This window comes from Callorhinchus milii, unplaced genomic scaffold (genome assembly GCF_018977255.1).
Source record: "Callorhinchus milii isolate IMCB2004 unplaced genomic scaffold, IMCB_Cmil_1.0 Scaffold13, whole genome shotgun sequence".
Lineage (NCBI taxonomy): Eukaryota > Metazoa > Chordata > Chondrichthyes > Chimaeriformes > Callorhinchidae > Callorhinchus > Callorhinchus milii.
The window spans coordinates 9,549,561-9,571,835 of NW_024704754.1; the positions used below are offsets into that span (position 1 = coordinate 9,549,561).

The 22,275-nt window shown below is 44.7% G+C and overlaps 1 non-coding gene across 1 annotated transcript; it reads left to right on the forward strand.

Moving 5' to 3' along the window:
* Positions 1-21,888: 21,888 nt before the first annotated feature.
* On the forward strand, positions 21,889-21,960 carry trnae-uuc. The gene has a single exon. It is a non-coding gene; the product is annotated as a tRNA-Glu (tRNA).
* Positions 21,961-22,275: the final 315 nt, after the last annotated feature.

The following is a 22,275-nucleotide window of genomic DNA, read 5'->3' on the forward strand; positions in this document are numbered from 1 at the left end:
ATTATTTTCCCCAACTGTGTTCTACGTCAGTGAGCATGCGGAGAGGGGTAAACGTTGCTCGGGTGTGGAACAGGAAAGCCGCTCTTGTGTGTTCCTACACAAACCAGTGGAGAAGTTTTTGGCCGCATTTAAAACAACTTGCATTTATATAGCATTCTGAAAGCAGGGTAGTGTCCCGGAGCACTTAACCCCAGGACACAGTAATTTTACATCATGCCCTGAAACCCATGATGACCTGAGCCAATTGAAAAGTGTGAAAATGTTTGCCCAAAACTGTGGAGAAATTTGGGGATTTTGCAGATGGTTGCAGGGGGTTAATTGGTGCTATTGAGTTACATTTTACTGCCAACCTATTCTTTTTCCACTTTATTGATGAAAAGTAAACTCGAGGAAATAATGCATATTAGATTGTTGCAAACATTTGAATTAATTCTTCTTTAACAAAAACTGTGTGACCCATTGAGGGTGGCAGAGTGGGGGAAGAAACACTAGCGCAGACTCAAAGGGGTTGGACACCTGCCAAAAAAGACACTCAGGACCAATCTCCTGACTGTGAGGCTACAGGAGCCTCAGGAGGACCACCTCCTGCCTCTCAGGGCCCAGCACCACACACAGACAGAGATACACACACAAACACTTAGACAGAGATACACACACACACACACACACACACTTGCAGACACACACAGAGCAGGAAATACACACTTACAGACAGTCACACAAAAACAGAGTCACACACACTTACACAGAGACACACAAACGTAAACACTCAGACACAGAGACACACACACACATACAGACACAGTGACATTCAGAGACACAGAGAGTCACAGACAGACAGAGCGAGAGAGAAACATACACATTTACAGAGTTACACTCAGAGACACTTAGACACACACATTCTCAGAGAGAGACGCGTCATAGACACAAAGAGACGTACACACACACAGACAGGACAGAGAGACACACATTCACACAGACACCACAAACAGACACACATACAATGGAGAGACACACAGATACTCAAACACAGAGAGACACAGACAATCTCAATATCTGGGCCTTTGAGTGGAGCGAATCCCCTTTCCCGCTTGAACTGCACTGCGCATGCGGGTTTGGAGCTGCTCCACCGACAGTTGCTTCGGGTCATTCTCGGTCCGCGGCAGCACCTCGCCGGCGGCCCTGTTTGAGGGCTGTCTCTCGCAGGTCCACTCCCCGCTCCTCATCTTTCACTGAAGTTGTTAGTATTGGCTTCCTGGTCTCTCACAGGTCTGTCGTGCTGCACCGCTCAAGCCACTCCGCCCACAGTGACGTCGGGTAAACACCGCAGAGGCCCGGGCGCCAGAAACTTCATTTTTTTGCGGTTTATAGCGGAGGCCGCTGTTTAGAGCAGGTTTCCGTGGAAAAATTGTGACCGCACTTTTCTATTGGCCCAGGTGTTAACTCATAGTAGATATCCGGTGCCAGAGCGTGTACTTTGTCCTCGTAACCTGGTAACCACAAGCACACTCTCCCTTCTCGATTCCTCTCTGAATGCCATTACACTGTTGCTCTCTGCACTGCTTAACAGGAGAAAGCAAAAGGCATTTATTTCACTTACCAGAGTCCTCTCCACCTGAAACTGCAGCGTCTCACTGAAGTTCCCGCAGTCTGTGATTGATCAGTTTCTCACTCTGATTCAAGCAAAGAAACCCGAGCAATCATTAACCAGAGAACTGTGCAATGATTAAACACCAATGAGAAAGGGAAGAACAATCCAAGCCCTGAGAGAAATCACTGGATATTTCAGACCAGACTTTGGAAGCACAATCTGGCTCTGTTCAATTCAGTATCTTTGCCCTCACTGCACAATTTGAAAGTGCCAATGTTCATGGACCAGTAGAGCTGGTCCCATTTTTAACCACTGTATGAAAGTCAGCTTTTAAAGAGGTTATCAAAAGCAAGAAAGAACTTACCTTTTATAATGCCTCATCAAATGGAAATGTCTTAGAAACTAATTCACATGTGGTGACTATGAACTGTTGGGCAGTTTTGGGGAATCTGAATGAAATGACAGATCAAAAATTCACTGGTTTGAACAAAGACAGGAAACACTGCTCACACACAGTTACAAGAAGCTCTGAGGAGAGAGAGCGAGAGAGAGCAGCTAGGATTCATATAGTGCATTCACGTATCGTAATATCCTAAAGTGTTTTAATAATGTTAATAATGTAATCCTTGCATTTGACATAGAGCCTTATCAAGTTATTGAGATGTCTCAAAGTGCTTCACAGAATATACTGAAAAGTGAATTAACTGTATATTTTGTGGGGGAAACGTGGCAACCAATTTATCAAGACAATTGTTTTTTGGTCAGCTGGGTGTCTGACACATCCATCACCATACTTAAAGAGTATCCAAACCAAGTTGAGATTTCCATGCATCCCACCTACACATGGAAATTCCAGGGATAGATAGATTGATGGAATGGAATGCGCGCCCTCTCCCCGGAGGGATGCATCCTGCTTACCTAATTCGGGAAAGTATTAGGCATCAATTGGCAAGAGCCCAGGCTTGGGGACCCCAGAATGTGCATTGGAATACTGCTGGAGTTTAAGCAGCAAAGACTATAGCTTGCCATTGATATTGCTGTCCAGCAAGCTTTCTCGCAGGTTGTTCAGCTAGGACCATCCTTCTCATTAGGGCTTTGGCTTACATGGTTAATAGAAGCTGAGTGGTATGACTCCCTGCCCCCAGTGATTGGTCTGCCCTTCCAGGTCCTGCTGATTAGCGAGGCTGGGCTGTGCTATCATCAGCAGTGCTCTGGAATATTGCGGACCCACCTGGCTCAGGAACCGCACCTCTGAGACCACCACAGAGAGCTGGCTCAATTCCGACATTCCAATGCCAGGCATGTCATCTTGGAGCCAGTTCAGCTCCGATTGAGAGATGCTTACCTTCCCCCAAGAAGGATAGTCACTATAAAGATGATGCTGGACACCTATCAAGGAGGGCAGAAGAGGGAAGTTGAAGAGGTCAGTTTGAGGCCAACAAAAAGAATGAGATGTCATAGAATTATACAGAACAGAAGGAGGCCATTCGGCTCATTGGGTCTGTGCTGGCTCTTTGAAAAGAGCTATCCAAATCAATCCCACTCCCCCGCGCTCTTCCCACAGGCCTGCAAACTAGTCTTCCCCAAATAATGATCTACTTCTCTCTTGAAAGTTGTTATCAAATCAGCTACCACTACTCTTTCAGACAATGCATTCCAGATCCGAACAACTCGCTGTGTGAAAAAATTTCCCCTCACCTCCCATCTGTTTATTTTCACAACTATTTTAAATCAGTGTCCTCTGGTTACCAGCCCACCCGCCATTGGAAATAGTTTCTCCTTGTTCACCCTATCGAATCCCCTCATAATTTTGAATATTTCTATTAAGTCTCCTCTTAACCTTCTCTGCTCCAAGGAGAATAATCCTAGTTTCTCTCGCCTCTCCTGATAATTGAAGTCCCTCATTCCTGGTACCATCCTGGTAAATCTCCTTTGCACCCTTTCCACTGCTTTGACATCCTTCCTAAGTGTGTTGCCCAGAACTGAACACAGTCTCTCGCTGAGGCCTAACCAGTGCTCTATAAAGGTTCATCATAACTTCCTGACTTTTGTATTCTATGCCCCTATTTATAAAGCCTCGTATCCCGTATGCTTTTTTAACAGCTCTATCTACCTGTCCTGCCACCTTCAAAGATTTGCTTATATGAACCCCCAGGTCTCTCTGTCCCTTCCCCCCCTTTAAGATTGTACCATCAGCTTACATGGCCTCTCCTCATTCTTCCTCCCAAAATGCATCACTTTGCATTTCTCCACATTAAGCTTCATCTGTCACGTGTCGGCCCATGTTACCAGTCTGTCTATGTCCATTTGCAGTCTGCTGCTATCCTCACTGTTTACTACTTTTCTTTGCTTAGTATCATCTGGAAACCTGGAAATTGTAGTCCCTATACCCAAGTCCAGGCCATTTATATAGATCAAAAACAGCAGTGGTCCCAATACCAACCCCTGGGGGCACCACTGCACACTTCCCTCCTGTCAGAAAAACAACCACTCACCACCACTCTCTGCTTTCTGTCTCCCAACCGGTTCTGTATCCCTGATACCCTGTCCCTTTAATACCTTTAATATTTTGCTTACAAGTCTGTTATGTGGCAGTTTATCAAACGCCTTTTGAAAATCCATATAAACTACATCCACCCTCTCCGTTACTTCATCAAAAAATTTAAGTGAAAATTTATTTTGTCCCGGAATATCGTCTCTAGAATTTCCCCCAGTACTAACGTTAGGCTTGCTTGTAGTTCCCGGGTTTATCCTTCTGCCCCTTTTTGTACAGGGGAGCAACATTTGCAACTCTCCAGTCCTCTGGCGCTACCCTGGTGTCCAAGGAGGATTGAAAAAATTGTGACCAGAGCCTCCGTTATTTCCACCCTTAATAATAATAATAATAATAATCCTTGCACTTGATATAGCGCTTTTCACGTTTTCTAGACGCCTCAAAGTGCTTCACAGAATATATTGTAAAGCGAATTGACTGTATATTTGTGGGCGAAACGTGGCAGCCAATTGTGCACAGCAGTGTCTCACAAACAGTCGTGGATTGAAAATGACCAATTTATTATTGTTTTTTTCTTGAGGGATTATTATTAGGTGTGTGGAGTAAGGAAACTTGCTCAAGCTTTCGCCCAGTTGGGAATTGAATCCAGGTCTTTCGCTTGCGAGGCGAGTGCTGTAACCACTGAGCTACAGGGCTCCACAATAACCTAGAATGCATCACATCCAGACTGGGTGACTTATCTACCTTGAGCACCGACAACTTTTGTAGTACCGCCTTTCGGTTTATCCTTATCCTATCCAATTTCTCTACCCTCTTCTCTGATACTGTGGCATTGGCTGCATCCCTTTCTTTTGTGAAGACAGATGCAAAGTTCTCATTCAGTACGTCAGCCATATTTTGGACTTGATGTTTACTTAGATTTCAGGTCCAAAAACCTTGTTTTTTCTGTTTTATTTTAATCCTAATTTCCTTATTCATCCAGGGAGGTTTGGATGCCCTACCTTTCCTCTTTTGTGGGAATGTATTTGTTCTGTCCCCCAACTACCTCCTCCTTGAAGGCCTCCCATTGCTCATTAGCTGTTTTACCTATCAATCTTTTTTTCCAGTCCACGTTGGCTAGGTCTCTTTTTAACTCACTGAGTTAAAGAGTCTCTTTTTTAACTAGCCCTCTTCCAGTTGAGTATCTTCACCTTTGATTGTTCCTTGTCCCTTTCCATAAGTACTCTAAACGTAATGATGTTGTGATCAGTGTTGTCCAGATGCTCTCCTGCTGAAACCACATGTATGCGGATGACATACAACTGTACCTATCTGCTTCCACCCTTGACTCAGGACCACAGAATGTCTGTCAGACACAAATCTTGGATGAAAGCTAACTTTCTTCAGTTGAACTTTAAGAAGCCCGAGGCTCTCCTGATTGGCTCCCGTCAGCACCTTCACACCTCAGGTACGTGACAGCATCACTATCCATGGATGCATACGCCACCTTACTAAGCCAGTCTGGAACCTTGGCATCTCTGTTTCACCCTCAACTATTCTTTCTACCTCACATCTGTGCCATGACCCGCTCTGCCTTCCCCCACCTCCACAACGTCGCTCGGCTCTGACACTGTGTCATACCGCAGGCTTCCGAAACTCTCATGCATTCGTTACATCGGACTTGACTATGCAAACTGCTTTGCTTGTCAGCCTCCCTAACTCCTCCTTCCAAGGCTGCAGATCATCCAAAACTCTGCAGCCTGTGTCCTCTCCCGCACCAGGCTCCGTGATCCTATTATCCCCATCCTCGCCTGACCCCACTAACTTCCCATCACACAGAGGATACGGTTCAAGATCCTGATCATCATCTTCAAAGCCCTCTGCGACCTCCTAACCCCCCCTACCATCCTGCCTGCTCCCTCCGCTCAGCAGGCTCTGGCCTGCTTCATGTCCTCTGGATCGCACGCCCCACCGTTGGTGCGGGGGCCTTCTACCACTCTGCCGCCACCCTCTGGAACTGCCTCCCGCAGTCCCTCTGCCTCACCCCCTTCTTTGCTTCCTTCAAGAACCATGTCAAGACCCCCCACACTTCGACCATGGTTTCACCCTACTTCACCCCCTGCTCTCCATCCTCCCCAATCCCAACTCCCAGCTCAGGTCCGAAACTCTGACTGCCCAGTACCTTGGAATGTTCTTCTGACATGAAAGGCGCTATACAAATGTCATTTGTTGTTGTTGCTCCACTTGCCCCACTTCATTTCCCAGAACTAGATCCAACACTACTTTCTTCTTCGTTGGGCTGTAAACATACTGATCCAGAAAGTTATCCTGCACACATTTCAGGAATCCTTCCCCCTCCTTGCCCTTTACACTGTTATTTACACATATACCTAAATGTAGGAGCTGCCTGGTAGCTGTAAACAAAGTTGATTCACACCAAGTTGTTGAAGAAGGTTCCAAGAATAATAATAATGTTACAAACCTAAATTCCCCTGGAACTGAGGAGATTGCCCTGTATACATTGTAATAGTTAATATATTTCTGTCTCTCACATATTGATGTCCAGCGACTGGAAAGTCAGATTCCTTCCTACCTTAGTTAAACTGCATCTAAGGGTTTTCAACATCATGGGGTCAAAGTAGTTGGGAATCTCTTTAGAAATGTTTTCAGCCTCTTAAGTGACCATAAATTTTTTTTTTTTAAAAAATCAGATTTTCCCTGAAAATATGTTTAGAATTAAAAGCATGTCACTAATCCATGTGGTCTAATTTGCAACATTTTTTTGAAATGGGATACCTTAATAAAAGATCTTGCTGGAGTTCCGTCAGTCCATTGGAATCCCAGAATTAGATCCATTATATCATCCAATGGGTTGACCCAACGTGCTTCCCCTCTCGTTCCTGGAAGGAACCCCCTCTTCCTTTGCACAACTTTGATTTTCTTATCAACTCTTGTAGCTCAGTGGTTAGAGCAGTCGTGAGAGGACCTGGGTTTGATTCTCAGGCAGGGCAAAATGTTGGGCAAGTTTCCTTACTACACACTCCTCCATTTAACCTAGCAGTAAGTAGGAACCCGGTTGTTAATCGATTGGCCGATTGCTTTTCCATGGGTAATACCCCCCGCCCTGGCCCGACTCCACTGGCTCTCCATACCCCAGAGGATCGAGTTCAAGATCTTCATCCTCACTTTCAAGGCCATCTATGGCTATGTTCCCTCCTACCTCTCTGACCTGCTGACTCCCTACCAACCTGCCTGCTCCCTCCGTTCAGCGGGCTCTGATCTGTTCCATGTCTCCTGCCTGACCCGCCCTACCATAGGTGGCCGGACTTTCAGCCTCTGCCCCCACACTCTGGAACTTCATCCCACGGTCCCTTCGCCTCGCTTCCTCCCTTTCATCCTTCAAGGCCGGTCTCAAGACCCTTCTCTTTGATCGTGCCTTTGGTTGCCCTCCCACCTCTCTGCCTTCCCTCACCCCTTCATCACCCCTCCCCCATGCTCGGGCCCCGACACCTGACTACTCAACGCTTTGGGAGGTCTTTGCGATGTGAAAGGCGCTCTATAAATGTAATTTTGTTGTTGTTGTAATAATCCCTTTTTTAAACAAAAATAATAATTTGGTCACTCAATCCATGACGGTTTGTGGGATATTACTGTGCGCAATTGGCTGCCACGTTTTGCCCACAAAATATATAGTCAATTCACTTTACAGTATATTCTGTGAAGCGCTTTGAGATGTCTGAGACCGAAACACTGACTGTCCAGCACCTTGGGACTTCCTCCTGACGTGAAAGGCCCTATACAAATGTACTTTGGTTGATGAGGCACCGAACTGAATGTTTCCATGTACCACAGTGAAGTTTATAAAAGAACTGTGTTGTAAAGCCAGTCCTGCCATGGCACCAGCAATCTATGGGATTTCCCTCATTGACCTTGGTACGTGAACAGGAGAATAGATAATTGATTCCATTTATTACAGCCCCAATATCGTTGACACATCTCAAAGTGCTTCACAGGCAATTGCTGTCAAATGGAGTGACAGTGTTTGTAGACAAAATACAGTAGCCAATTTGCGCACAGAGCCATAAAATAAATGAAAAATGTACCTGGGGGATTGTTGGTCCATATATACTGGGAGAAACTCCTTTCTCTTTTCAAACAGTGCCACGGGATCTTTAATGTCCACCTGAACAGGCAAGAGAGAGGAACTGAAACAGGACCTCAGTTTCAACAACAACAAGATTACATTTGTATAGCGCCTTTCACGTCGGGAGGACGTCCCAAGGCGCTGGACAGTGTACAACATTTCAGACCCGAGCTGGAATTGGGGGGGGGGAAGGGAGGGGAGGGGAAGGGGATTGGCCGATGGCATGGTCAAAGAGGAGGGTTTTGAGGTGGGACTTGAAGGAGGCTAAGGAGGGGGCGAGGTGGAGTGACTGGGGGATGGAATTCCAGAGGTTGGGGGCAGAGTGGCTGAAGGCTCTCCTGCCAATGGTGGAGCGAGTGGATCAGGGGACGTGGAGCAGGCCAGAGCCGGCTGAGCGGAGGGAATGGGCGGGTTGGTAGGGGGTTAGGAAGTCATAGAGATAGGGTGGGGTGAGGCCATGGAGGGCTTTGTAGGTGAGGACCAGGATCTTGACCTGGAATCTCTGAAGGACAGGGAGCCAATGGAGTCGGGCGAGAGTGGGGGAGATGGAGTTACGGAGTTTGGTGCGGGAGAGGACACAGGCCTCAGAATTCTGGATTATCTGCAGCCTGTGGAGGGAGGAGTTGGGAAGGCCGACAAGCAGGGCATTTGCATAGTCGGGCCTGGAGGTGATGAAGGCATGAACAAGAGTTTCAGTGGCCTGAGGGGTGAGGTAGTGGCGGAGTCGGGCGATGTTACAGAGGTGAGGGAAGGCAGAGCGGGTCATGGCTTGGATGTCAGGAAGAAAAGACAGTTGAGGGTCCAACAAGACACCCAGGTTCCTGACTGGCTGGTGAGTTGAAGTGTGCAACCATGGAGGTTGATGCTGCCATAGCCTGGGGTGCTGAGGCGCTGGCGTGAGCCAATCGGGAGGGCCTCAGTCTTGTTCACGTTCAATTGTAGGAAATTTGCCCTCATCCAGGACTCGATGTCGGACAGGCAGTCTGTCAAGACCGCAGTGGTCCTGGAGTTGAGGGTGGAGGCAAAAAGATAGAGTTGGGTGTCATCCGCATACATGTGGAAGTTGATCCTATGTCTGTGGATGATGTCACCAAGAGGGAGCATGTAGATATTAAAGAGGAGAGGGCCAAGGACAGAGCCCTGGGGGACACCAGACATGATAGTGTAGGGGCTGGAGGAGAAACCGTTACAGGCAACAAAGTGGAGATGGTGAGAGAGATAGGAATCGAACCAGGCAAGGGCAGGTCCGTGAAGATTGAGTAAAGCGGAGAGGCGAAGGCCAAGGCTTATCCAATCCTTGGCAACTCTAACAATGCAGCGTTCCTCCAGCACCTGGAGTGTCAACTTGATCTATATGGGTCCTGCGACCGTTCTCACCCCGAAATGTAAACCCGCGATATATAACCCACATGATGTGCTCGGTGGCCTCTGTGTGAATCCTTCTCTGTGAAGTGCAGGTCCCCTCGCTATGTGGAAACCTCACTAATGAGAGTAAACACAACGGCAGGTTATCCCAATGCTTCATAGCCCAACAAAGGGAAGCTTCCTTCAGAGTCCTTCGTACTAACAGAAAATGATGTAGGTTTAATGCGTGTAGGTATCTCCCTCCTTCCTTGAATTTAACAGAGACTCGAGAAGCATTTTCAAGAAAACACAACGGTATTTTATTGGCCCTAAAACCGAAACCTCACAAACACTATCTGACTGTAATAAACAGGCTCAACACTAGAAATAGATAAGGTGTTCGGGATTTCTATCACACTGACAACCTTATCTATAGTTAGTAAACACAGGAAAACCAACCATTACCTGGAGAAAATTTCTCCCAAGTCAGGCATGTGCCCCATTTGTTGAAACTAAGACGAAGAAGCAACCACGACTCAGGCAAACCTGCTCCTTTTCAGCTCTACCCCTTTTACAATGTGTCAATAGATACTTTTCGCCACCAAAAATACAAACTGTCACTAAGTCTCCGCCCCTCCAAATAAATCCATGTGACTCTTTTCCTGCCTTTTTATATCAAACACGTGCCCAAGTCCCGGACTTTATATCGCTAATATTTCGGTCTATGGAGCATAACTGCACTTAAAGGTCAAGCGACTTATTTTGACACACAGTGCATGCACAAGCTTTCAACAGCGCACCGATGTTATATTAGAAACTTGGGGCTTGAATCCATGACCTTCTGACTCAGAGCCAAGAGCGCTTCCAACTGAGCCAGGCTGACTTGGCAAGTCAAATATTCCCAGTTTCCATAGCATCTCAAGGCTCAGATTTTAAATCCCAGGTCTCAGTTTAACTGCCTTGATCCATAACCCTCCAAACTTAGTGTACAACAGTACAGTGTTAGCTCTGTTCTCCAGAGTGTTTCTGAAACTCTGTAGCAAAATAAGTATCAGATTATTTGCCTCCAGAGTACAATTTGGAGTTATTCACCAGCAGGATACACAAAACACCTTCGAATATAAGATTCTTTTTACATTATACACACTGGGCCCAGGGATGGCTGAGTGACATGATGGTGTTTTGGAGATGTGTGTGCTAAAAAAAAGTATAGCAGGAATTTTTGCTCATCCATTTCATCTGCTGTCTGTCCCCTCCTCCCCACCCACCCACACACACTTTTTGTTGAGAAGTGTCGAACAGTCAAGGTAAAGCAGCATTGAACTCCTTTTTCCCTGCTCCAACATTCTCATGTTAGGATTAGCATTATAATAATAATCCTTACATTTGATATAATGTCTTACAAATTCGTTGAGAAATGCTTCACGGCATTTACTGTAAAGTGGATTAACTAAGAAAAATATTCAGAGAATATTTCTATTATACCAAGCAATAGAGGGATCCGGGATCCAACGCCCACCAATTGTTATAATAGGAATCTTGTTACTTGTTTCTACAGGAAATTCCATTATAAAGAAGCAACAGAAATATCACTGTGTTGCACCCTGATGCACCCCAGATTGGGTTGGTGCAGTTGGTGGAAAGGGGAGGAATGACCTGGTTGTGGAAGGAGTGAGCCTGATGAGCCCAATGGCCTTTTATTTACTGCTCAATAACTTTGTACCCAATCAAAGAAAATTAATGAGGTGTTGGGCTTACTGAACGGATAAGTTCAGCAGCGTGAGGAGGGAAATGAATGAGGCGGAGCAGAGTGAGAATTCTGTTAAGGAATTTAGTGAAAGTGGGAATTCTTCAGCAATAGAGATACCAGAGAGCAAGAGAGAACTCTTTCATTCAGCAAAAGAGTAGGAAATCTATCTTGAAGTAGAGGCAACCTAAAATGTAGAGTTCATGGATCAAACATTTCCTGAGAGTGTGGCACTCACAAACTGGTTCTCTGTACTGAATACCGGTCAGGGTGATGACACCTCTGGGGAGGGGCATCAAAAGCAAATGGATGCACAGGTGGGGGGACAGGAAAGAGGGTCAATGCAATTGTTATTGGGGACACAATAGTGAAAGGAATAGACAGGTGTTTCTGCAACCAAAAATGTGACTGTCGATGGTATGTTACCTCCCCGGTGCCAGGGTTGAAGACACCACGGAACGGGTGTACAACGTTTTACAGGGGGAAGGGGAACATCCAGCAGTCATGGTCTATCCTGGGATCCATAATGTAAGGAAAAAAGCACCGAGATCCTACAGGGAGAGTATCAGAAGCTAGGGAAAAAGCTAAAGAGTAGGACCTCAAAGATGGTGATCTCTGGATTACTCCCAGTGCCTTGTGCAAGTGAGAATCCAAAAACAGGATCAAACACATGAATGCATGGCTGGAGAAATGGTGCAGAAAGCAGGACTTCAGGTTGCTGGATCATTGAGACCTGTTCTGGGGCAGGTGGGAACTGTACAAGGTGGATGGGTTACACCTGAACAGGGCTGGGACAAATGTCCTCACAAGAAGGTTAGCTAGTGCTGTGGGAAAGGATTTAAACTAATTTCGAGGGGGAAAAGGAATCAGGATGTATCAGTGGGTTGGTGGCAATATTGATTAAAGACACGGGAAGGGGACGATGTGCAAGAGGGTCCAAAAACAGAATCTATTTGGTTAGATTTAGGGAGCAGAAAAGGAGCTGTTACTCTGTTAGATGTATACTATAGACCACCAAATAGTGGGAAGGAGATAGACCAGCAAATCTGCAAGGAGATTTGAGAAAGATGCAAAACCAGTAGTGATAATGGGGGACTTCAATTATCCTAACATAGACTGGCAAAATAACACTGTAAAGGGCACGGAGGGGAAGAATTCCTGAAATGTGTGCAGGAAAACTTTCTGGATCAGTATGTTTCCAGTCCAATGAGGAAGGAAGCAGTGCTGGATCTAGTTCTGGGGAATGAAGTGGGGCAAGTGGAGCAGGTTTCAGTAGTAGTGCATCTGGACAACAGTGATCACAACATCAACCTCTCTGGATGACTAAGGAAATTGGGATTAAAATAAAACAGAAAAAGGTTTATGATAAATGTCCGGTCCAAAATACAGAAGAAAATCAAAAAGAATATAGAAAGTACAGAGAAGAACTGAAAAAGCAAATAAGAGTGGCAAAGAGATTTTGTGAGAAGAGATTAGTGGGTAACATAAAAGGGAACCCTAAGGTATTTAATAAGCATATAAAGAATAAAGGTTAGTCAAAGGTAGGGTGAGTCCAATTAGGGACCAAAGGGGAAATCTTCTTGTGGAGGCAAAGGGTTTGGCTGATCTACTGAATGGGAAATTTGCGTCTGTCTTCACAAAAGAAGAGGATGTAGCCAATGCCACAGTTTCGGAGGAGAGGGTAGAGAAATTGGATAAGATAAGAATAAACCGAGAGGAGGTACTGAAAAGATTGTCGGTGCTTAAGGTAGATAAGTCACCCGATCTGGACAGGATGCATCCTAGGTTACTGAGGTGGAAATAACAGAGGCACTGGCCACAATCTTTCAATCCTCCTTGGACACCGGGGTGGTGCCAGTGGACTGGAGGATTGCAAACGTTACTCCCCTGTACAAAAAGGGGCAGAAGGATAAATCCGGGAACTACAGGCCAGTCAGTAGTGGGGAAACTTCTAGAGACTATAATCTGGGAAAAAACAAATTTTCACTTAGAAAAATATGGCTTAATAAAGGTCAGCCAACACGGATTTGCAGATCATGTCTAACAAACCTGATAAGAGTTTTTTGATGAAGTAACGGAGAGGGTAGATGAAGGTAGTGCAGTTGATGTAGTTTATATGAATTTTCAAAATGTGTGATAAAGTCCCACGTAAGAGACTTGTAAGCAAAATAGAAGCTCACGGTATTAAAGCAACAGTGGATACAGAACTGGCTGGGAGACAGAAAGCAGAGAGTAGTAGTGAACAGTTGTTTTTCTGACAGGAGGAAAGTGTGCAGTGGTGTCTCCCAGGGGTCGGTATTGGGACCACTGCTGTTTTTGATTTATATAAATGACCTGGACTTGGGTATAGGGAGTACAATTTCCAAGTTTGCAGATGATACTAAGCTAGAAAAAGTAGTAAACAGTGAGTAGGATAGTAGCAGACTGCAAATGGACATAGACAGACTGGAAAATGGGCCGACACGTGGCAGATGAAGTTTAATGTGGAGAAATGCAAAATTATGCATTTTGGGAGGAAGAATGAAGAGAGACAATGTAAGCTGATGGTACAATCTTAAAGGGGGTGAAGGAACAGAGCATCTTAAAGCGGGTTCATATAAGTAAATCTTTGAAGGTAGCAGGACAAAGATAAAGCTGTTTTTAAAAAAAAGCAAACGGGACACTAGGCTTTATAAATAGGGGCATAGAATACAAAAGTCAGGAAGTTATGATGAACCTTTATAAAACACTGGTTAGGCCTTAGTTAGAGTACTGTGTTCAGTTTGGGGCACCACACTTTAGGAAGGATGTTAAGGCATTGGAGAGTGTGCAAAAGAGATTTACCAGGATGGTACCAGGAATGAGGGACTTCAGTTATCAGGAGAGGCGAGAGAAACTAGGATTATTCTCCTTGGAGCAGAGAAGGAGAGTGGTGGGTGATTTGGTCACGTGAGGACACCGATTTACAATAGTTGTTAAAAGAAACAGAGTGGAGGTGAAATTTTTTCACACAGTGAGTTTTTCAGATTTGGAATGCATTCCCTGAAAGGGTGGTGGAAGCCGATTCGATGATAATAATAATCCTTGCATTTGATATAGCGCTTTTCACATCTTCTAGACATCTCAAAGCGCTTCACAGAATATGCTGTAAAGTGAATTGACTGTATATTTGTGGGCGAAACACGTCAGCCAATTGCGCACAGCTGTGTCCCACAAATCTACACATGGATTGAAAATGACCAATTTATTATTGTTTTGGAGGGATTATTATTAGGCGTGTGGAGAAAGGAAACTTGCCCAAGGTTTCGCCCTACCTGGAATTGAACTTAGGTGTCTCGTTTGTAAGGCGAGTGCTCTAACCACTGAGCTACAGGACTCCAATAACAACTTAAGCGAGATGTAGGCAATTATTTGGGGAGAACAAGTTTGCAAGGCTATGGGGAGAGCGCGAGGGAGTGAGATTGAATTGAATAGCCCTTTTCAAAGAGCTGGCACAGACACGATGGGCCAAATGGCCTCCCTCTGTGCTGTATGATTTCTATGAAGTCATCTCAGGATACAACACTTGTCCTACACAGGGCTCCAGGTAGCGTGACTGAAATGAGCCAAGCCTAAAGCAGCCGGTAAACCTGCTTGTCCCTAGCTGATAGGAGAATGGATGAGCAAAAACGGCAAAGACTTCCTGTTTGACATGAAATTGCTCGGTAACCCAAACAGCTCCTCACAGCAGTCCTTTGTTGTGGCAGGTTTTCAACTCCCACAAAAGTCATCATCTGCTGCACATCTTTCTGTTCTGATACCAGCATGGGTTTGTGACAGACACTCCACAATGACTCTAGCCCATTCCTCTGCCAGTTGAGACAGGCAGTCACTTCAGGACTTGCCAAGTCTGAAATTGTCACTGGTTCCATCAGGTGTGTTTTTTTTCTATCTACATATTAAATAGTGTTTCTGCTATTTCCTATCAAGATTTCTTAATTAAAAATCCCATTAGAATTCTATTTTCATGAGGGAAGCACATTGTTGTTCACTAACTTTGGAGGGGGTACAGAACAAGGTAGTTAAACTGAGACTTGGGATTTGGTATCTGAGCCTTGAAAAGCGATCCGCCGATCGACTAAACAACCGAGTTCCTACTTACTGCGTGTGGAGTAAGGAAACTTGCCCAACATTTCACCCTGCCCGAAAATCAAACCCAGGTCCTTTTGCTTGCAAGTCAAGTACTCTAACTACTAAGCTGCAGGACTCCACTTGTATGTGTGTAGCCTGCAAAAGTAATCAAAACCTGGAGCGAAGATTCCAGTGGGTCACTTTGACAAACTATTTCTGGAGCTTACTTTGGCTTCTTGTTTGATGCCAGCGGATCTCTTGTGGGAATTAAAATGAACAAGAGTCCACCTGTATTGACTAATGGGGATTCATGTAGAGTTTCTTTATTTCCTCTGGGTTTAAGATGAGATGTAAGAATCTTTTAAGGAATGTAAAGTTTATATGTGTGAAAAAGTGGATGTCTTCTAGCTGTTGCCAATTTTATTTGCCATATTTGGGAAGAATTTTTTTTTTGACATTTTCTGTCTGTCTTTTACACAGAATCAGCTTTTCATGTAGCAATGTAGCCCATTTATTGAGTCAGTGTCCTACACTATGGACCTTAGAATAATCCTTGCATTTGATACAGCGCTTTATCACATCCTTGAGACATCTCAAAGGCGCATCACAGAATCCACTGTAAAGTGAATTGACTGTATATGTTATGGGTGAAACGTAGCAGCCAAATGTCCCACAATCATGGATTGAGTGACCAAATTATTATTATTATTATTGGCCTTTCACATGGAATTTTATAAAACAAGACAATGCCAATTCTATATAAAAAGGTCACATGGGAAAGATAATTTGAGTCATTCGTCAATGAACATTGCAATGCCTGGTTAGCACTGAGGTTCGATGTTTATGTGAGATGTGTAAAACGTGCCGTCAAGGTGAAGGGAAAGGACCACAGCACAAAGAATTGGCAGACACAAACCTTATTTTCCAAAGAACATGCCAACCTTTTATTGCTCACAGAGAAATCCAGTAATACAAACTAATTTGATTAAAATGAAATATGTTCACCACCCAGAGATTGACCTTTATATAACAGTCTATGTAAATTCCTGTCTCTGCACCAACCAGTTCTGTAGAATTTCTGTTCTCACACAGTTTCAATGCATCATCTGCATTAAGTTATTTGATTTCAACAGAATTTCTGAGGTTCTGAAATTGACCTCAATGTCCCTGGACTTGAATAGCTTTCTGTCTGGGCTCACACTTAGGTGAGGACCTTGAAGACCGCTGGTGTCTCAGTAGTTGTTCCCTAGTGGGCATCAGTGCCATCAGGAGGCAAAGGGGGAAAATTGGAGGAAGCAAAAACAAATAATAACCACAATCCCCAAATAAAATCAGTTACTCACTCCATGGCTGATTGTGAGAGAGTGATTCTTGTGAAGTGCTTTGAGACATCCTTCCGACGTGATAAGGTGCTGTACCAAATGCAAAGATTATTATTATTGTTAACAGTAGGAATGAATAAGTAACCTGCAGCCCTCGTGCCTCAGCCATTCCTTCTGCTTACCTTAAATCGGCCTGCTTCACGTTCCCCCACCCAATCCATCCCACCATCCCTTGGAAAGCTTATTGCATCATTCTGTTCCCACTCTCAGGAACTCCATCCCGGATTGCTTTTGGTTTGTCCTATCCCTCCCCACCATTAAAGCCTGCCTTCAGACAACAATAAATTGTAGTTATAAAGCACCTTTTGTGTTGGGAGACACTAGAAGACTTATCTCTTTCCCCCATGTTAATATCTTTCCTCCTCTCCCACACACCTTAGCTCCTGCCTCCGTCTCCAAGCTCTGGCTCTCAGGCAGATGTGTGAAACGCTTATTTTTCTTTGCCCATAGGATAATTAACAACTGGAGCAAGTTGCCAGAAGGGCGGTTGAGGCTAGAACACTAGGACTCATTTAAAAAGCAGCTTGATGCTGTGATGGTGGAACGGTAGAGTTTGTGTTCTGGAGGGATAAGATTGGATTGGCCAAAGGGCCTTCTTCAACCAAACTGATCTTAGAATCATAGAATTATACAGCACATAATCATACAGCATTCGGCCCATCGTGTCTGTACCGACTCTTTGAAAAAAGCTACCCAAATCAATGCCACTCCCCCATAGAATCATAGAATTATATGTTATCCTCCCAAGCTGCAATATAAATGTAAATGTAAATCGTTGCTCTTGTAGGTTCTTTTTAGTGTTTTTTTCTCTCTGTTGCAACAGTTTTCATTGGATTTATGATTATAGCATGTGTAAATTACATTAAAAACCAAACTGCAGTATTTGAGCAGATAACGCATCATTGTTCCTTTTAGTCCTCATTGCCATCCTGACAATACACAGTGTGGAGAGTCCCTTTGCCAGCTGGTGGCTTGGATTTTGTGGAGTTCTGTAGCTCAGTGGTTAGAGCACTCGCTTTGCAAGCGAGAGACCTGAGTTCAATTCCAGGCAGAGGGCGAAACCTTGGGTAAGTTTCCTTACTCCACACAGAGCCTAATAATAATCCCTCCAAAACCAAAAACAATAATAAATTGATCATTTTCAATCTACAACTGTTTGACTAACCCTAACCCTCTGGAACTCCATCCCATAGTCCCTCCACCTCATTCTCTCCCTTGCATCCCTCAAAACCTGTCTCAATGCCCTCCTCTTCAACCGTGCCTTTGATTACCCTCCTTCCCCCCACTGCACTTCACGCACCCCCCCCCCCCCCGATCCTAACCCCCAGCTCGGGTTCCGAAACACTGATTGTGCAGAGCCTTGGGATGTCCTCCCGACATGAAAGACGCTATACAAATGTAATTTTGTTGTTGTTGTTATTCTCATTCTATGCAGCAGGAGTGTTTCAGCCAAATATTTAGACAACCGGCCAAACATGCAGGTGGATTTTTGCACTGGCTCCCTGTCCCTCAACACATTGACTTCAAGATCCTTGTCTTGCTTTTCAAATCCATCCATACCCTTGCCATGCCCCAACCTTTGCAATTTATGCCAACCCCACTCTCCCACCCCAGTCCTTCAGCCTGAAGCCAGGTCATAGCTTTGATTTCTGGCTCATAAATGGCAGATATAATTGACAGTTAGGGATCATGGCTTTTACTGTTAATACACGGCAAACACACTCTATCCTTGCTCACAAAGCCCCTCATTGAATCCTACATCAACAATTTACATTTATGTTGGGCCCATCATATGGGGTAGCATCCTGGAGTGCTTAAAAGTGGTGCAGTTTGATGCCAAGCCAGGGAGAGTAGGAAAGTGACTAGGCACAGTCAAAGAGGAAGGTCTTCAGGTGTGATCTAATGGTGGGCAGGGAGGGGCAAAGTGGAGGGAGCAAGGCAGAACCTACCTCTTTGACTGTATGTTTGGTCACCTTTCTCCTACCTTCTTCTCTTCCCACCTTGCTCATTAATGCACATTGTCCCCATAAAGAACATCAAGACATCAGTCTACATAAAAGGTGTTTTTATGAAAGAAAAGGGAAATGGCAAAGGGTGTTGTGAAGCCTGGAGAGTTGGTGGAATATAGAGAGTGGCTTTAACAATAATTAAATTGGTCATTTTCAATCTACGACTGTTTGTGGGACATTGCTGTGCGCAATTGGCTGCCGCGTTCGCCCACAAATATACAGTCAATTCACTTTACAGTGTGTTCTGTGAAGCGCTTTGGGACGTCCTCCTGACGTGAGAAGCGCTATATCAAATGCAAGGATTATTATTATTATTATTATTATTGATATTGAGCCTTATCACTTAGTCGAGAAAACTCAAAGACCTTCACAGGATATTCGTGGAGTCCTGTAGCTCAGTGGTTAGTGCACTTGCTTTGCAAGCGAGAGACCTGAGTTCAATTCCAGGCAGGGCAAAACCTTGGGCAAGTTTCCTTACTCCACACAGAGCCTAATAATAATCCCTCCAAAACCAAAAACAATAATAAATTGGTCATTTTCAATCTACGACTGTTTGTGGGACATTGCTGTGCGTTCGCCCACAAATATACAGTCAATTCACTTCACAGTATGTTCTGTGAAGCGCTTTGGGACGTCCTCCCGACGTGAAAAGCGCTATATCAAATGCAAAGATTATTATTACTGATGACTGACTATATTTGTAGACAAGAGCAGCACAGTAATGTCCCTCAAACATTAAGTGAATGCTAACTTTATCTGGGAGATTGTTGGCCAGGATGCTGGAAGAAACTCCCTGCTGGTTTCAAGTAATGAACAGGCAAACGGGACCTTGGTTCAATGTCTAGTCCGAAGGATGGCTCTTCTGATAATACAGCACAACACTACATTCTGCGACAGCTTAAATGTTTAGAGCAGGCTTTCAGTCTAAGACTAGAGGAAAGTTATCACAAAGGTGAATGGAATGTTGGCCTTTATCTCAAGGGGCCTGAAATACAAAGGGGAAGAAATGGTGCTTCAGCTGTATAGAGCATTTGTCAGATCCCATCAAAACTGGCGTTCAGTTTTGGGCACCAGACCTCAGGAAAGATATATTGGCCCTGGAGGGGGTGCAGCGCAGGTTCACCACAATGTTATTTGGCCTAAAAGGGTTAAGTTACGAGGAAAGGCTGCGTAAACTTGGATTGTATTCCCTTGAGTTTAGATGGTTGAGGGGTGATTTGATTGAGGTATTTAAGATGATAAAGGGATTTGATAGGGAAGCAGGGAGATTGAAAGCACGATCAAAGAGGAGGGTCTTAAGATGGTCCTTGAAGGAGGCAAGGGAGGGGACGAGGTGGAGGGACTGCGGGATGGAGTTTCAGAGGGTGGGGGCAGAAGGCCCGCCTGCCAATAGTGGGGCGAGCGAGGTCGGGGACGTGAAGCAGGCTGGAGCCCGCTGAGCGGAGGGAGCAAGCAGGATGGTAAGGGATTAGCAGGTCTCAGAGGTATACGGGAGCAAGACCATGGAGGACTTTGAAGGTGAGGACCAGTATCTTGAACTTGAATCTTGAACTATCCTTTGTGTGATGGGAAGCCAGTGAAGTCAGGCGAGGATGGGGGTGATAGGATCATGGAAAGCTATTTCCTCTGGTGGGGGAATCCATATCAAGGGGGCATAGTCTTAAAATTAGAGGCAGGCCATTTAAGAGTGAAACCAGAAAGTATTTTTTCACTCAAAGGGTGGTAGAAATCTTGAATTCTCTCCCGCAAAAGGCTGTGAATGCTGGATTCATCCACACCCTCAAGAGTGAGGTTGATAGATTGTTGGTAGCTCAGGGTCTTAAGGGATATGGGAAAAAGCGGAAAATTGGAATTGAAAGGATTAGTTGAGGTAAGATCAGCCATAATCTAATTAAATGGCGGACCAGGCTCGAAGGGCTGAATGGCCTTCTTCTGTTCCTACCTTCCTATGTCAGCTTGCACCGGGAAATGATAGACCAGTGTTGTTGGGATGGGGGTGTGGGGGTGTGGTATGGATAGCGCTATCTGGAGTAGGGACCACAATAGAGCCATGTTGCAGTGAAGTAAAATGGTGTTCTGTCTATCTGTTGCATACCCTGATTCTGAAGGTCTGTAACTCACAGACTAGTGTTCAAGCAATGATCACTATTTGTATTTTCTTTACAGACAGCACTAACATTTAATTCAATAACTATATTTCCCTCTTTTCTGCCTCTCACAGACAGATTTAATCCACATTCTGCCCTCACAAAAGACCATTCAGATGTAAATCAGCCAATCGAGCAAGTAATGTATACACTGATTGAAGTGCGATAATCCGCAACTAATATCTGTACTGAGAGCCCCTTAAATTCCACAACGTTCCTATACGCCTCTGCAACAAAGACATCAAACTTTATTCTGTCCATAAAATAGGCTTCACTGCTCTCGCTCATTGAGATGTTACAGTCAATAAGACCATTGTGAATGAGTCATGGGACCACGGTCCCTTAGTCAGAGATGCACTGAAGCACCCAGTCCTCCCCTAAACAACCCAGACAAAAGAGACAGAAGGTGAGGCATTGGCAACAAACCTCAGTCCATTGCGGCTAAGAAATTAAAGGAGGTCACGTCATCTTATACCACAGGATGTTGTCAGTCTCCACAGGCCGAGTCCTGATTAGTGTGGCTGAGTGTTGTAATAATCAATAATCAGTAAATGCAGCCCAAATAATAAATAATAATCCTTGCATTTGATTTTTTTTGCCGGGTGTCTGACACATGGAAACCCATCACCATGCTTAAGAGTATCCAAACCAGACTAAGGATTCTATGTATTCCATCTGAACATGAAAATTCCAGAGATGAATTGTTGGAATGGAATGTGCACTCTTTGACTGGAGTACTGCGGTACTGCCTGGATCAGGACCTGGAATATTGAGAATGTCATTGATTCTGACATTCCATTGCCAAGCATATCATCAGTTCAGCTCCAAAGAGACCTTGTATACCTCCTGCCCCCAAGGAGGATTGCATTTGATATAGAGCCTCCTGCATTGGGAGGACATCTCACAGGATTTACTTTAAGTGTAGTGAATGTATTTTGCATCAATTTGCATACTGTAGTTGGAGTCCTGTAGCTCAGTGGTTAGAGCACTCGCCTTTCAAGCGAGAGACCCAGGTTCAATTCCAGGCAGGACGAAACCTTGGGCAAGTTTCCTTACTCCACACGCCTATAATAATCCCTCCAAAACCAAAAACAATAATAAATTGGTCATTTTCAATCTACGACTGTTTGTGGGACATTGCTGTGCGCAATTGGCTGCCACGTTCGCCCACAAATATACAGTCAATTCACTTTACAGTGTGTTCTGTGAAGCGCTTTCGAACGTCCTCCCGACGTGAAAAGCGCTATATCAAATGCAAGGATTATTATTATTATTATTGTAGTTGGTCCACAAACAATCATGAAGTGAATGACAAATTTGATTGGGAGGAAATGTTGGCCAGGACATCC